This window comes from Anopheles ziemanni, unplaced genomic scaffold, assembly GCF_943734765.1.
Source record: "Anopheles ziemanni unplaced genomic scaffold, idAnoZiCoDA_A2_x.2 scaffold_41_ctg1, whole genome shotgun sequence".
NCBI classification, from domain to species: domain Eukaryota; kingdom Metazoa; phylum Arthropoda; class Insecta; order Diptera; family Culicidae; genus Anopheles; species Anopheles ziemanni.
In genome coordinates this window covers 467,501-473,942 of record NW_026690082.1, presented here as the reverse complement: position 1 = coordinate 473,942, position 6,442 = coordinate 467,501, and the positions used below count along the sequence as shown (strand labels likewise).

Below are 6,442 nucleotides of genomic sequence, written 5' to 3'. Positions count from 1 at the left end.
TACAACCAGGTGCTCTCAGTAGCTTCCGGGAAACCAAAGTCAGGTTCCGGGGGAAGTATGGTTGCAAAGTTGAAACTTAAAGGAATTGACGGAAGGGCACCACAATGAAATGGAGCTTGCGGTTCAATTTGACTCAACACGGGAAAACTTACCAGGTCCGAACTTATGGAGGTGAGACAGATTAATAGCTCTTTCTCAAATTTAAGGGTAGTGGTGCATGGCCGTTCTTAGTTCGTGGATTGATTTGTCTGGTTAATTCCGATAACGAACGTGACTCACATATGCTAACTAGAACGCAGTCAGCGTTAATGCGTCGATGCCGATTGGAACGGGTTAGGACCTTTCGGTGGAGTATGACCTGACACCTTCGCTGTTCGTGTGCGCAAGTGCACTTACGGTACGCTGCTTAGCAGGACAATTTGTGTTTAGCAAAATGAGATCGAGCGATAACAGGTCCGTGATGCCCTTAGATGTTCTGGGCTACACGCGTGCTACAATGTGGGTAGCAGCGTGTCTCCTATTCCGAGAGGAACGGGAAATCACTCAAATACTCACTTAGTAGGGATTATGGATTGCAATGGTCCATATGAACTCGGAACTTCTAGTAAGTGCTGGTCATCAGCCAGCGTTGAATACGTCCCTGCCCTTTGTACACACCGCCCGTCGCTACTACCGATGGATTATTTAGTGAGGTCTTTGGAGATGATCGTTCGCTGGATCCTCGTGAACCGCGTCTGCTTTATCGAAGTTGACCGAACTTGATGATTTAGAGGAAGTAAAAGTCGTAACAAGGTTTCCGTAGGTGAACCTGCGGAAGGATCATTAGTGGCCAAGTGATCCTTCCAGAAGTCCGAACCTGCGGGTTGAGACTTCGGCACAAGTTGCCATATGATAATTGACGAAACACTATAGAAGTCCGAACCTGCGGGTTGAGACTTCGGCACAAGTTGCCATATGATAATTGACGAAACACTATAGAAGTCCGAACCTGCGGGTTGAGACTTAGGCACAAGTTGCCTTATACATGACTTTGAACAAATACACAAGTCCGAACCTGCGGGTTGAGACTTAGGCACAAGTTGCCATATGATAGTTGACGAAACACGTTAGAAGTCCGAACCTGCGGGTTGAGACTTCGGCACAAGTTGCCATATGATAATTGACGAAACACTATAGAAGTCCGAACCTGCGGGTTGAGACTTCGGCACAAGTTGCCATATGATAATTGACGAAACACTATAGAAGTCCGAACCTGCGGGTTGAGACTTCGGCACAAGTTGCCATATGATAATTGACGAAACACTATAGAAGTCCGAACCTGCGGGTTGAGACTTCGGCACAAGTTGCCATATGAACATTGACGAAACACTATGAAGTCCGAACCTGCGGGTTGAGACTTAGGCACAAGTTGCCTTATATATAACTTCGAACAAATACACAAGTCCGAACCTGCGGGTTGAGACTTAGGCACAAGTTGCCATATGATAGTTGACGAAACACGTTAGAAGTCCGAACCTGCGGGTTGAGACTTCGGCACAAGTTGCCATATGATAATTGACGAAACACTATAGAAGTCCGAACCTGCGGGTTGAGACTTCGGCACAAGTTGCCATATGATAATTGACGAAACACTATGAAGTCCGAACCTGCGGGTTGAGACTTAGGCACAAGTTGCCTTATATATAACTTCGAACAAATACACAAGTCCGAACCTGCGGGTTGAGACTTAGGCACAAGTTGCCTTATACATATATTGGCCAAATAAACAGAAGTCCGAACCTGCGGGTTGAGACTTAATGCGATCTAGATACCAAGTTGACATCCAATACCTGTTGAGCAAAACCAAAGATTCCCTGTTCTCGAATGATTACACTATATAACAGGGAATCATGAAGAAATCAAGCAAGCGTGAAACAAAGTCATCACTTGGGCATGCTCGATAGCCAACCACATGACCTTAACCTAAGAGAGCATGCAAACCACATGATACCTATAAACGATTAACCCGCCCTAGTTCAATCGTTCACCAAGTGATGACTTCAGTATGGCTAAGAGAAAAACTTTTAAATGGGAAAAACTCTAAGTCCGAACCTCCGGGTTGAGACTTCCGCGTCGGAGGTGGGCGCACCTCCTATCCGAAAGATGATGAATCAGGGGTGTTCGATCAGCAATGGTCGGATGCCCCGTCGTAGTCCAACTATGACAATCAAAGTCAAGACCTCCGGGTTGAGACTTTCCGCGAGTACAAGCATAAAGGAACACGGACCAAGCCGTACCGAGAGAATCGGTACTAGAGCCCTCGTGGTTCTACATTGAGAGAGCCCTCGTGGTTCTCATTAGGGGCTTTATGCAAGTAGTACTCAATACTGTGGTGTGAAGTATAAAGTATAGTCTTCGCCTGGTCCACGCTGCTTCGGCGGTCCTGGGTAAGATAGTTCATTCTAGCTTGCCCTATAGTGGAATGAGGACACTTAATGCTTCGTCTTTTAGCGGCGGCTAGACTCCTCCTCACGGGGAACGAGTTGACGCACACAGCGGCGGCTTACGCACTATGGCAATCATGGATGCCTGAAGATTCCGTGAAGTTCTCCCCTGGTCCACGCTGCCTCGGCAGTCCTGGGTACAATGGAATATTTCCAGCTTGCCCTATAGTGGAAGAGGACTATCCAACAATACAAAGTCAAGACCTCCGGGTTGAGACTTTCCGCGTCGGTGGTGTCGCGCACCGCCTATCCGAAAGATGGTGTAACAGGGGTGTTCGATCAGCAATGGTCGGATGCCCCGTCATAGTCCAACTATGACAACCAAAGTCAAGACCTCCGGGTTGAGACTTTCCGCGTCCGGAGGTACGCGTACCGCCTACCCGAAAGATGGTGTGCTTCTGGGGTATTCGATGAGTCGGATACCCCGTCGTAGTCCAACTATGACAATACAAATTCAAGACCTCCGGGTTGAGACTTCCGCGTCGGAGGTGCGCGCACCGCCTACCCGAAAGATGGTGAATCAGGGGTGTTCGATCAGCAATGGTCGGATGCCCCGTCGTAGTCCAACTATGACAATCAAAGTCAAGACCTCCGGGTTGAGACTTCCGCGTCCGGAGGTACGCGTACCGCCTACCCGAAAGATGGTGAATCAGGGGTGTTCGATCAGCAATGGTCGGATGCCCCGTCGTAGTCCAACTATGACAATCAAAGTCAAGACCTCCGGGTTGAGACTTTCTAAGAGTACAAGCATAAAGGAACACGGACCAAGCCGTACCGAGAGAATCGGTACTAGAGCCCTCGTGGTTCTACATTGAGAGAGCCCTCGTGGTTCTCATTAGGGGCTTTGTGCAAGTCGTACTCAATACTGTGGTGTGAAGTATAAAGTATAGAGTTCTCCACTGGTCCACGCTGCTCCGGCAGTCCTGGGTAAGATAGTTCATTCTAGCTTGCCCTATGTGGAAGAGGACTCAATACCCTACCTGTTGAGCTTGAAACAAAGTCATCACTTGGGCATGCTCATATTGCCATACAATATTCCATTATCTACTAATGAGCATGCAGCTATATGATTATAACCTGTAAACGATTACCCCGCCGTAGTTCAGCGCTTCAACCAAGTGATGACTTCAGTATGGCTAGTGTGTGAAGTATAAAGTATAGTCCTCCCCTGGTCCACACTGCTTCGGCGGTCCTGGGTAAGATAGTTAGTTCTAGCTTGCCCTATGGTGGAAGAGGACACCATACTTAATACTGTGGTGTAATGAACAAAGTATAGTCCTCCACTGGTCCACGCTGCTTTGCAGTCCTGGGTAAGATAGTTAATTCTAGCTTGCCCTATGTGGAAGAGGGCATACAAGACAAAGTATAGTTCTCCCCTGGTCCACGCTGCTTCGGCGGTCCTGGGTAAGATAGTTAATTCTAGCTTGCCCTATGTGGAAGAGAGCATACAAGACAAAGTATAGTTCTCCCCTGGTCCACGCTGCTTCGGCGGTCCTGGGTAAGATAGTTAATTCTAGCTTGCCCTATGTGGAAGAGAGCATACATGAACCAAGAACGAAGGTTATGATCGAGGAATGATTCGACAACTAACCGATGGTATGAAATGTGAAGAATTCAAGCAAGCACACAATCAAGTCATCACTTGGGCATGCTCGATAGCCAACCCTATGACATTAACCTAGTAGAGCATGCGAAAACCAATATATATGTAAACGATGCCCCTCCCTAGTTCAGCGCTTCAACCAAGTGATGACTTCAGAATGGCTAAATCAAATCGGTTCAAAACATACCATCGGTACCCTATTGAAACACACAAGTCGATATCAAACCTCATGATTGTGTAGTCCTCCACTGGTCCACACTGCTCCGGCGGTCCTGGGTAAGATAGTTCATTCTAGCTTGCCCTATGTGGAAGAGGGCACATTACTCAATACTGTGGTGTTATGAACAAAGTATAGTCCTCCACTGGTCCACGCTGCTTCGGCGGTCCTGGGTAAGATAGTTAGTTCTAGCTTGCCCTATGTGGAAGAGGGCATACAAGACAAAGTATAGTTCTCCCCTGGTCCACGCTGCTTCGGCGGTCCTGGGTAAGATAGTTAATTCTAGCTTGCCCTATGTGGAAGAGAGCATACATGAACCAAGAACGAAGGTTATGATCGAGGAATGATTCGACAACTAACCGATGGTATGAAATGTGAAGAATTCAAGCAAGCACACAATCAAGTCATCACTTGGGCATGCTCGATAGCCAACCTCATGACATTAACCTAGTAGAGCATGCGAAAACCAATATATATGTAAACGATGCCTCCCTAGTTCAGCGCTTCAACCAAGTGATGACTTCAGAATGGCTAAATCAAATCGGTTCAAACCATACCATCGGTATCCTATTGAAACACACAAGTCGATATCAAACCTCATGATTGTGTAGTCCTCCACTGGTCCACGCCGCTTCGGCCGTCCTGGGTAAAATGGAACATTCCAGCTTGCCCTATGTGGAAGAGGGCACATTACTCAATACTGTGGTGTGAAGTATAAAGTTCAGTTCTCCCCTGGTCCACGCTGCTTCGGCGGTCCTGGGTAAGATAGTTCATTCTAGCTTGCCCTATGTGGAAGAGGACACTTCATACTTCGTCTCTAAGCGGCGGCTTGACTCCTCCCTACGGGGAACGGGTTTACGCGCACAGCGGCGGCTTACGCACTATGGCAGTCATGGATGCCTTACGTTTCTATGAAAAGTGTGTTCCTCCCCTGGTCCACGCTGCTTCGGCAGTCCTGGGTAAGATAGTTAGTTCTAGCTTGCCCTATGTGGAAGAGGACACGTAGACTTACTGTGGTGTGAAGTATAAAGTTCAGTTCTCCCCTGGTCCACGCCGCTTCGGCCGTCCTGGGTAAAATGGATTCATCCAGCTTGCCCTATGTGGAATGAGGACACTTTATGCTTCGTCTCTAAGCGGCGGCTTGCTCCTCCCTACGGGGAACGGGTATACGCGCACAGCGGCGGCTTACGTTATGGCAGTCATGGATGCCTTACGTTTCCATGAAAAGTGTGTTCCTCCCCTGGTCCACGCTGCTTCGGCAGTCCTGGGTAAGATAGTTAGTTCTAGCTTGCCCTATGTGGAAGAGGACACGTAGACTTACTGTGGTGTGAAGTATAAGGTTCAGTTCTCCCCTGGTCCACGCCGCTTCGGCCGTCCTGGGTAAAATGGATTCATCCAGCTTGCCCTATGTGGAATGAGGACACTTTATGCTTCGTCTCTAAGCGGCGGCTTGCTCCTCCCTACGGGGAACGGGTATACGCGCACAGCGGCGGCTTACGCAAGTTAGTCACCCTCGGCAGTGGATCACTCGGCTCATGGATCGATGAAGACCGCAGCTAACTGCGCGTCATAATGTGAACTGCAGGACACATGAACATTGATAAGTTGAACGCATATTGCACGTCGTGGGAACCTACCATGATGTACAGATGACTGAGCGCTTATATTTGAGAAATGTATCGCATACATTTAACTACGCCGTGACACCCGTCACGAGACGTGCACCATGATGTTAACTAGGGTCGCGACGACCCGCTAGCATTAAAGAACCCGTGGTTTACAATATACTGGCATTGGAATTCGAAGTATTTAGAGCGTCCGTGTTCCCGCGTGAGGCGGAAGTACGAGGAGAAGGCGTGCTTGTGGTGTCTTTGGTGGTGTTTACTGATGTCTAGCTTCAGCTTATTTATTTATTTAAATAGAAGCGAAGATGTCAAAGTAGCGTCGAAGCAGCAGCGGTAGCACAAATGATTCAAGTATGGAAGTTGACCAAAGGAACACAAACAAACTAGCGTATGGGCAATGGAAGGTATCAGTGAGTTAAACCACACGCGGGCTAACAGCCCGTTAACCGAGTCCAACGGTACATATTGGACATTGAAACAAAGTAGTCGCAAGCCAGATGTGACGATAACAACC

At 48.2% G+C, this 6,442-nt stretch overlaps 1 non-coding gene across 1 annotated transcript; it reads left to right on the top strand.

Moving 5' to 3' along the window:
• The first annotated feature begins 5,811 nt into the window (after positions 1-5,811).
• Positions 5,812-5,966, top strand: LOC131292945 (5.8S ribosomal RNA). Its single transcript, XR_009190375.1, has one exon. It is a non-coding gene; the product is annotated as a 5.8S ribosomal RNA (ribosomal RNA).
• Positions 5,967-6,442: the final 476 nt, after the last annotated feature.